This window comes from Microtus ochrogaster, chromosome 7 (assembly GCF_000317375.1).
Source record: "Microtus ochrogaster isolate Prairie Vole_2 chromosome 7, MicOch1.0, whole genome shotgun sequence".
Classification (NCBI taxonomy): Eukaryota; Metazoa; Chordata; class Mammalia; order Rodentia; family Cricetidae; genus Microtus; species Microtus ochrogaster.
In genome coordinates, this window is record NC_022014.1 from 33,177,287 (window position 1) to 33,188,605 (window position 11,319).

Below are 11,319 nucleotides of genomic sequence, written 5' to 3' on the forward strand. Positions count from 1 at the left end.
CGGTGCTCCAATGTGGGTCTCTGTCTCCTTTCATCGCCTGATGAAGGTTAATATTCAGGGGGATGCCTATATGTTTGTCTTTGGATTCACGTTCTCATTTAACAGCTGGACATTTTTAAAGATGACAAAAGCAAGATATCTGGATGATTTAGTACTCTTTTAATTCTCACATGAAAGACAAACCTCAAAAACCTGGTTCCTTCAGAGAAATGGACTCGGAGGTTCACAGACAGACACACAGGGCAGCATGAAGCAGTTTGTAGCACTAGTGATACAATTGCTAGAACACACGAGAAAAGTTTAGCAGAGAGAAGTGCAAATTAACTCAAGAGACCTTCATTTGCCTGCTATATTGACAAGGACATGATCAAACAGGGCAATTCTTGACATTGTTACTGGGATAGCTAGATTTTTAATGATGCTACTGTCTGTTATCACAGCCTTCTGGAGGCTTTGGATGCACATTGAAAGTCAGGGCTATTTTAGCTAGGAATTCTACTGCCGTGACAAAACACCATGACCCAAAGTTAAGCTGGGGAGGGAGGAAAAGGTTCATTTCATACACTCTTCCAGGTAATAGTCCATCCATGAGGGAAGTCAGGGCAAAAACTCAAGCAGGGCTAGTACCCGAGGCAAGGCCTGATATGGAGTCCTTAGAGGACTGTGGCTTACTGGCTTGCCCAGGCTGCTTTCTTACAGAACTCAGGACCACCCACAATGAGCTGGGCCCGCCCACATCAATCACTAATTAAGAAAATGCTCTACAGGTTTGCCTACAGCTTGATCTTATGGAGACATTTTCTTAGAGTTCCCTCTTCTCAGGTCATTCTTGCTTGTGTCAAGTCTAAATCTAGTCAGCACAAAGGACATTGGGCAAATCCTCCAATCTGAATAGTTCTTTGATATGAGTAATTTGGGATGCTCACAGTAATAAAACCACATGGCTGTTCTTTGCAGCAATGACTACAAAATAATTGTTTTGTTTTGATTTTTTTTTTTGAGACAAAATCTCACCATGTAATGTTTGCTGGCCTGACACTTGCTATGTATATCAGGCTGGCCTTGAACTTTTAAAGAACAAAAATGTCTACCTTATAGAAGATTTTGCCTAGAAATTAGCATGATTTTTTTATTAAGATAGATCATCACTGAATAAAATAGAGAGTTGCCAAAGATGAAAATTTTAAAGTTTTTTTTATTGTTGTTGTTTTTGTTTTTTTTACTCAAACTCTTTTCTTGCCCTCCGGAAGGGGAGGGGTACTCTATCAGAAACAAAAGTTATGTAGTAAAATTACTGGTCTTCACAAACTCCCCATCTAGTGAAGGAAAACAGCTTCCAGTGATAGACATGGAAGTGTTAGATGTCATTGTTGTTGATGAAGACTAGAAAAACCACAAGAGAGGCTGAGACGCCTTTGAATGCATGGGTCCTGGAAGGCTGTATGGAGAAAGTAACATTTGAAGCTAATTTTGTAGGTAGGGCTGGACGGGGCCCCAGGAGACCTTGGGTTGGTGGTCTGTACTTGCCTGCTTGGATGTCATAGTAAAAATTCAAAGAGGACCTAGGGTGGAAAGTGCCTAACCCTTGCTGAGGCCACTCTGGGTCTGGCTGGCTGCCACTACCCTGGGAGCTCCTTTCTCTCCAGAGAAGGCTGGCCTGGAAACCCTGCCTGAGGTCCTCAGGGTGCTTGGCTCTGTGCTGTCATTCCTGGGAGTTCAGCTTGTGGTCTAAGCGTGTTTTTCATCAGCGTTATCTCTGCACAGAGTCAGGGATTGGGCACTTGGGGGGCGGAATAGAAAACTAGGAAACTCTCTTGAAGTGCCTTCAGAAGAGAGCTCGCTCAGTGAGATCTCCAGGAAGATTACGTGGAAGCCATGAGTTCGGCCACAGGCCCCATGTGTGAACCGCCCTGCTCCGTGGGAAAAGCTGTGGCAGTCTTAGCGAGCTTCTCCTCCCACAGGCTGTCTCCTTTTGGATTAAGATCCACACTTAGATCACTGCATCGGGTAGCACGGAAGCTCAACTGGTGTCGTGCAATGACTTGCATAAGAGCCCAGTGACTTAGCGAGACCCATGAGGCAAGAGGTGTGAATCGAAATTCCCATCCTAAGAGGAATCCTGAGACAGGCATAGGGTTCACGCTTGCAAGTGAGGCTTGGCAATATTGGATCACTGTTTTGTTTACACTTGGTGGTTACAACCTGTGTCCCAAGTGGTGCCCTATTATGGTGGCCCTATGCTGCACTTCTGCTATGTAAGACAATGGGTCACTGCATCATGGCCTGGAATACTTTGCATTGGTCTGGTCATCATGGGCTTTCATCATATGCAGAACTTCAGGGCGAATAATTTGTAGGCGGTGAGTTTTATGTGTGAGGGCAGTTACTTGAGGGTTTAATGCAAAGCACAAATATGATGCCAATGTCTGTCTTTGTCATTATTTCATGCTTGATTCATCAACTGAGTCCACTCTTGAGTTATGATCTGGGGACTGTGATCACCTCTGATTTGGCAGGGTGTTTGTGTCTGCTGTACTTGTTATTGTAGTTGGTCTCTCAGACTCATGATTGAAACCTTGCCCAGTGTTAAATCAAGCCTAAGGTTAGCAATAAGAAGGTTCGCTGCCACCGTTGGGCAATGACACTATCTGGTCCTCAGTGTTCTGATCCGTCATAGAAGGTTGGGCAGTTATCATGACCCCCCCCCCCAGAAATGTGGCTTGCTCAGTTCACACAGGAAATCTGTGCCTTTCAGGCCCCCACTTTTCACCTGTACCCCCACCCACTCCTTCTCTCCTGGTTCCTTAACCAGAATATAGAATCTGCTGCCGTCACTTTCCGTCTCTTTGAAATAAAGAGAAACAAACACCCTTTTATTCTGCATGCTCCTTGTTTTCTGTTGCCATGTGACGTCTTGTCTGCTCTCTCTCTCTCTCTTTTTTTTCGGAGATAAAGTTTTGCTCTGGAACTCACTATATAGCTATGCAGACCTTGAACGTGGATCCTCTCACCTCAATTTCTGGAGTGCTGGGATTGCAAATGTGCGCTCTGGCTCTCTTCTTGTCTGTCCTTGTTCCTGTTTCTTAACCATGTCTCCCTTCCTCTCCCATCTGCACCTTAGCTCATGGCGATCGGTCTTCTGCTGCCACCACTGCTGTGACCCTCTTGTCCTCAGTCAGGGAACCTTTCCCGGTTGCTCTGTGCTTCCCCTGGACCATGGCCACTTTATCCTTCTGTAGTCTTTTAGAAACACAGGGATTCTGACTAATGGTTCTTGACGCCTTTCCCATAAACTAAGTAGGAAATATATGGTGCATTGGTATACTTCTGACAGGAGTGGACTTCGGGGTAGGCGAGGAGCACAGGGTTAACGATTCTCGTCTTAAAGTTTTCTACACATGGATGCTGACTGACATGTCACGTAGACATTTCAAACTGTACTTCCCTCCACTACTTACTTCTGGTGTCAAGTGTGGCAGGGGAATTATGTTCCCTGATATGATCTCTGCTCATACATCTTCCCGTTAGGGTTGCAGTAGGTGGATGGCAGGCAGCTGGTAGAGTCAGAAAGCCACGCCCATGCCAGGATGGTGAGTAGTAACCTCACTAGACACGGGAGTGACTGTGCACCATATGTCCACTAAATAAAAACTATCATATCCCTAATAGCTTTCTTTTAACCTGATTCTTAAAATGCCACCCAAAGCTGGGGGGTGACAGTAGGAAATCCAGAGTATAGCTGATTGAGTGGGTAGGTTTGTGAATTGGACAACTGCATATACACGGTGCTAGTCCCCAGAGTGTAGCTGATTGAGTGGGTAGGTTTGTGAATTGGACAACTACATATACACGGTGCTAGCCTCCTGCAGCCCTATGCACAGTTCCTGTTGGTGATGTTCCCACAGAGTGAGTTTGCGGAGCTTCTTGGTGAATGGACTCTGGATTCTGGTTCCCACGTTACGAGGAATTAATGGAAGAAGCAGAACCGACTCCCGACTTAACTGCACCAAACAGAATGGGCCGAGTTGATTTAGTATCTAGCAGATTCCTTTACTAAAGTATTAAAAGCCCCAAACACAAAACAGTCTTTTGTTGCTAAGGTCTGGTGCCAGTACAAGGCCTGTCTGCCCTTGGACCCATTCCTATTTCCCACTCCTTAGCCTCCTCCACTGCCCATCAGTGGCTGGCTGCTCAGACTACACCTCCCCTGGCTTTCCCTTGTACCCGATAGAACTCTCGTGGTTTGGCTTGCCTAGGCCCCAACTTCCAGTTCCCACGTTACCACCTTCCCCAATGTGTCTCCCAGATAGGGTCTGTCCTAGCCTCCTGCTACCCGTCCTCGGCTGCTCCCTCTGACACCTTGCAGGTGATTCATTGTGACAAATGTCCTCTGCTGAGCTCCTTGATGGAAGAGGTCTCGTTTCCCAAGATAGCTGCAGACTATTGGCTTTGAGATGCAGGCAGACTGCTCTGAGATTAATGGTGATGGCAAAGCAACTATTAAAACTTACAAACAGCATGAGAAAGAAACTTAGGTGCCCAGCCTCAGAGACTCCACTTAGGAGGCTAGAAAATTCTGTGAAGATACAAACTTGGGTTAGTCTGGTCTCCATCACTGACAAGGAGACTTTTAGAGTTTTCCCTTCATGGTTGTTTGGTGGCATTACCTTTAAGCCCATGCTGAGGGTGTTCACCACGGCAACAGTGTTTGATGGAGGAAGAAGCTTCAGGACACAAAGTCTGAGGTAGCATCTCTTCTAATAGCTCTTCAATGGCGTGGTCCCCATGACTTATTTACTTCCATTAGGTCCGTTTCTCAAAGGTCCTCCCACCTCCCATCTCCAGCAGTCTCACAGGCTGGGGTCCAATCCTTTAGCACAGGGCCTTTGAGACATTCCATATCCAGACTATGCAAAAATTTTTATATTATTTGGAGAGACACTCCTGGAGAAAAATCAGTGTGGGATAATAAAATACTTTTATAATATTGTTTAGTTTGTCTTATAAAAGTATATGACTATATTTTATTATGGTTGCTTTATGTCAGTTTGCCACAAATTAGAATCACCTGAATAGGAAGGCTCAATTGAAAAACTATACTAGATGGTTTTTGCCAATTTGATACAAACTGGAGTCATCTGGGAAGACCAAATCCCCATTGAGATAACGTTTCCATCAGATGGGCCTGTAGGCAAGCCTGTTGGGCATTTTCCTGCTTACTGACTGATGGATGATGCCCTCTGGGCTGTTGGCCCTAGGTAGTCAGTCATAGCTGGGTCAACCATGGGGAACAAGCCAGCAAGCAGTCTTCATCTGTGGGCTCTGCATCAGTTCCTGCCTCCAGGTTCCTGCTCTGCTTGAGTTCTTGCTCCGACACCCTATGTGATGGAATGTGATATGGAACTTGAAGCTGAAAGAAGCCATTCCTTTCCAAGTTGCTTTTGGTCATGGTGTTTTATCTCAGCAATAGAAACCCTGATTAGAATAGAAATTGGTACCAGGTTCTGGAGCATTGCTGTGACAGATCTGACAGTATTGTCTGAGAGAGGATAATGGAAGGAGTCTGGAACTTTGGGCTAGAAAACCCCTGAGTGCTCTGAACTCGTGCGCTGTTCTACGGGAATTTGGAAGGACTGAAGGGATCATGGAGAGAGACTGAGGCTTGGCACCTTGTGGCAGGGCCAGAGTCTCTGAAGAGAGCCTAGCAGAGTCTGTTGATGAAGGTGCAGCCCAGTTGTTGTGGAGACCGCGGCATTTTGGAGATGCCAGTACCATGGGATTACACCAAGGACAGTGGCCGCTATAGAGAGGAGCCACCGGAGCCTCGGAAATGACTTGTGTATGTTTTAGATGGCAGAGCCAGAGAGATAAAGCGACTCCAGGAGCCCAGAAGATTGAGAGTCCCAGATGTCTGAATCTGAGCTTGACTCTGTTGGACTCTGGTTTGGCTTTGATTTGGGTGTAACTGCATCCTGGTTCTTCTCTCTTAGAAAAAGCAAGTATTTAACTCTTTTTTTTTATTTGTACAGAACACAGTTATGAGATCTTGAATATTTTACAAACTTTGAAAAACACTTTAAATCTTTTAAAGAGACTGAACTTTCAAAGTATTTGAATCTTTAAAGACTACGGGACTTTTAAAAGTTGAAATGTGTTTTATATTGATATTAATATGGGATCTTGGGGCTAAAGAATAAAGGAAGGGTTATGAATTAGTCTATCAAATTGACAAGGGCTCAGTAGTCCTGGGTGACTTTTTACAACTTGATAAAAGTTAGAGTCACTGAGAAGTAGGAACATCAACTGAGAAAAATGCTTCCATCTGATTGGCCTGTAGGCAAATCTGCTAGGGCATTTTCCTAGTTATTGATTGATGTAAAGGGCTCAGCCCACTGTGGGTGGTGACACCCCTGGGCAGATGTCCTGAGTTGGATAAAAATGCAGGCTGAACAAGTCATGAGAATCAAGCCAGTAAGCAACACTCTACCATGGTATCTGCTTCAATTCCTGTCTCCAGATCCCTTCCCTGAGCTCCTGTCCTGTCTTTTCGTCATGCTGGACCACAGCTGAAAGCTGAAGTCAACCCTTTCCTCCCTAAGTCGCTTTTCGTCATGGTGTTTTATCATAGCCATATAAAAATAACTAAGACACATGTCTTATAAATATATAGAAGAATATACTTAAAAACATATGCTGCTAGTCAATGTACTTACACATATGCTTGTAGTACTGCAAGGAAAGAAAGAATAAATACTCCATTTATTCTCTTAGAAACCTGGACAGGAAGTATAGTCTTCCAATAAATGTAACTAATAATACGTTTTCCTCATTATAGGCACAAAGAATCGTCGATCTGGAGAAGAAGCCAGGGAAGGGCCAGGGCGGAGGAAGACAGAGAGATGAGGAAAGGCCAGCACATAGGATCATGACTGCAGAATGAACTTCAGTTTAGGAAGTAGAAATACCCTGTGCTTACAAGGCAAGAGGGCCTGAGGACCTCCATTGACAGAAAGGAGTGCACTTGAGTGAACCCTGATGTAATCTCCTTATTCAGTAGGCTCAGGCAGGAGGACTATGACTTCTAGGCTAGCCCAGGATACCCAGTGACTTTTGGGGAGGGTAGAGAGAAAAAGAGAGGGGAGGGAGAGGGAAAAGGAAAGACAGAGAGTAAAAACATCTGTCTAAAAAAAGCATATAGAAAATACTAGAAAGACATACATGCAATATTTAAGCATGCACCCTGACATAAGCTTAGTGCTCCATCCCACAGTCCCCAAGCTAAAAGTGGACATACCTGACTAAGACCACTAATGCAAATTCAGAACATAGTCAAACGGCCTTGTCAAGAAGGTGCTCCTGTGTCTTAGGAACAAAACTTCATATTAGCATCATGACTCTGAAGTTCTCAAACAGGAACTGTTTCAACCAAACCAAACCCCAGCAACAAAGCTGGAAACAAGTGCAGCTTCTGGCGCCCTTCCTAAGCATACCCCCCAGCATAGCCCCACTCCCCTAAACATAGCCCCACCCCAAGCATAGCTCCTCTACCCTCCCCAAGAGCAGCACCCAGCACCCTCCCCAAGCACAACACCCAGCATTCTCCCCAAGAGCAGCACCCAGCACCCTCCCCAAGCACAACACCCAGCATTCTCCCCAAGAGCAGCACCCAGCACCCTCTCCAAGTACAGTCCTCCTCCCATCTCCGAGCTCAGCACCTGAAACCCTCCCACTTATAACTTGTTTGAAACCAAAGTAAAATAAGAACAATGAAAATGTGAAAGACAAAGCGGGGGGGGGGGTAATGAGAGAAGCATATTAAATATTAGAAAGGAATGAAATTGTTGTGGCTTTGCAATTTGACCCCGTTTATGGAACATTCAAGCAAATCAACGAAGAACAATTGTATTTGTCTGAAGAACCTAGTAAAGTGGTCAGTTAGAACCATATGGAAGCCAATGGCTTTCCTGTATGTCAAAGAGCGAGGGTTAGGTGGCGATTCCAGTTCTAACAGTGAAAGAAATACAACAGATCTGGGATTGAATTTAAGGAGCATGTCTTCAGGATCCATAACAAATTTTGGGCACACATTTTTAAACAGCAGAAAGGATCTCACAGGTATGAGGGTAATGCTAGTTGGTGTGTTCAATGTTAACTCTAAGGAGACGTCTCACAATGCTTTTTAAAGTTTGAAACAACAACACAAATATTTTACAAATAAAATACTGCATTCATTAGCATACATTAAAAAGATTGTAGAACTACAGGTAACATACAAGAGAAAGAAAACAGTGTGAGGTTAGCTGGGGGAGAACACAGCTCAGAATGCACCTGCCATTCGGCTCCGTGCATTGTCTAATAATGGCAGTAGAGAAATGCTGAGAAACGGGGGCTGGAGAGATGGCTCAGTGGTTAAGAACACTGGCTGCTCTTCCAGAGGTCTTGAGTTCAATTCCCAGCAACCACATGGTAGCTCACAACCATCTGTAATGAGATCTGGCTCCCTCTTCTGGCGTGCGGGCATACATGGAGGCAGAATGTTGTATACATAAGAAATAATAAAAAAAGAGAATGTTTAAAAAAAAAGAAATGGCTGAGAAACGATCTTATTAAAACTTCACAGATCAGAGCACAGTTCATTTCATGAACATTACGATTTCAGCATCAAGAATTCTAAAGATTTAACTCAAAGGAGAAATCAGGAATAAAGAGTCACATCTACCTGTAAGAATGATCTAACCTTTTGTAATTTTTATTTCTGTAACTTTGTAGTTTTTGCAGTCATGAACTGGAACCAAATGACTTTAGGGTATAGATTAAAATTAGCATTGTATGTCAGCAGGATGACATACAATGCAGCCACCAACATACTTAAGTGGGGGATTCCATTTTATTTTTCAAAAGAACAAAACCAAGCAAACATAAGACTCCACCGTATGTGCACCATGTGCCATTTAGGAATACACCTGACCCAGAGGCAGAGGCACAAGACCCTTATTCCCAGTGTTTAGGACCTCAGGAAGACTCAGGAAGAAAGTGTTTGATGCCAGCCTGGCCTAAGTAGTGGCTTTGAAGGCAGCCTAGGAACACAGAGGGCCCTGTCCACAAAACAGAAGCCCTGTAGCACAATGCTGACACACTTCCTTTTTCCCCCCCTGGTCCTCCCCAGTTCAATTCTCCCTCCCTTTCTTTCTCTGTGGCCCAGAGTTCCAGCTAGTTCACATACAGGGGGAGAGCCATGACTGCTGTGACATTGAATTTGTCACTCTGCATTTTGAAGTGGAATTAACTTCAACACACAGAGGCAGGACCTAAGCTATTTAGAGGAAGGTTTCTTAGACTGTGAACGTCTAGAACAGAGTTCAATTCAGTAGACTCCATCCTGTGATGGAAGAGTTGGCCTGGACTTTCTGTTATCATTTGGATTAAAGGATATGATTTGGATCGTGGTCCACCTTCTGTCTTCTGAGTGTGTAGAGAAACACCTGGGATGTGAGGTCTAGGGCCTGACCTGACAGTCTGCAATCCTTACATGCTACAGAGTGGTGTTGGTCAGTGTGGAGCCCTGAGGATGAAGCTGATTTTAATTTTTCTGTTCAGTTCGGTTCTAAATGATGTTCATTCCCATTCCCTTACCCTCCACCATCCCACAGACAAAACAGATTGTCTCTCTGTGCTTTCTTTCTTTCTTTTGTGGTCTGACCTGTCTGTGTCACGTTTGTAAGACTGACTGGGTTTCTACCTGGGATTTGAGTCAAATGTGGAGTTATTGCTTCATGGACACCAAGAGCAAGTAGAGAATAAAAAATGCATGGAAAAAAAAGGGAGATTTTTTTTTTTTTATCCTCGGCAAATACTTCAGTCAGATAAAACAGAAAATATCTTTATGAAACTATTAATAAATCCCCAAGACATCTCAAATTAAACAATGGCAAGAAATGTTATGTTTGTAGAAATACATAAAATTCATCTGAGGTCAGGCCGTTTCATGGTGTCAGCCAATAAAGCAGATGGGAGATTCCACTCTTTTGAATGGGCCTGGGATGAAGCTGTCAGGACTTGGAAGCAGGACACTGGGATTACTACTCTGATTCAGGTGACAGAGGGGCCGTTGTGGAAGTCAGAGCAGTGGCTCTTCTAAGCGGCGGGCTCTTAGGACTGGGACTCTGGGAGAAGCCTACTGTGATGTATTCCAGATGGGAGAAGGGCTGTGTGACAGGCCTGGCGAACCGTGACCTGAGTGTCTAAGAACTGGACTTTCCAGATCCACGGCTGAGGAGAGTTTTATTCATTAGGGCGATGCGAGGGGGTTTAACAAATGCATTGTTAACATTGTTCAACAGCCAGAGACTATAGAAGCTCACGTTTACTCTCAAGGAAATGGCAGTGGTGGGTCCCAGTTGGCAGAAGGCATTTCTCCATGTGATGTTTCAGGGATTCAGGGTCATTGCTATGATCCTTGCTCTACCCAGTTTTCACAAAAGGAAGAAGATAGAAAGAAGACAAATCTATGTCTTAAATACTTTTCCTCTAGGTCCATCCAGTCAGTTGAGTGTGATTTTGAAATGATAAGACTCCAGTTATGAATTTATTAGCAGCCTGAGGGTTGTCTTAGTAAGGGCTACACTCCACATCACAGTCTATCATGGAAGGAAATCAGGGCAGGAACCTGGGGGCAGGAGCTAATACAGAAGCTGCGGGAGAGAGCTGCTTACTGACTTGCTCTTCCTGTTTTATTACAGGACTTGGGACCACTGCCCAGGGGTGGTACCGCTCACAGTGATCTGGGCCCTTTTACAGCAATCACAGATCTAGAAAATGCATCACAGGCTTGCCCAGAGGCTAATCTGGTGGGACATTTTCTTAACTGAGGTTCCCTCCTCCCAAATAACTCTAGTTTGTGGTCAAGTTTATATAAAACTAGCCAGCACAAGGGTCCTCTGGGTAGTGAGCATATACCATGGGCCACATAGAGGACAATGGCTGATGAGCATCTTAATAGAGTGGATACTTACAAGACAGACTCGGATAGCCTGGCCCTCAACCAAAAACTCAGACTTGAAACAGAGTAGTTTAGATAGAGGGTCACAAGTTGAAACAGCCCAACAATCCTCAAGTTTGTCTTGGTGACACTGTTATATATACCAACTTGGGGAGGATGTTATTAAAATTATAAAAATGTTAGGGGAAATATGGTTTTAGGTTGGCTGGGGCTAATTCATTTTCTCTTCTTCTTCTTCCTCTTCTTCTTCTTCTTCTTCTTCTTCTTCTTCTTCTTCTTCTTCTTCTTCTTCTTCTTCTTCTTCTTCTTCTTCTTCTTCT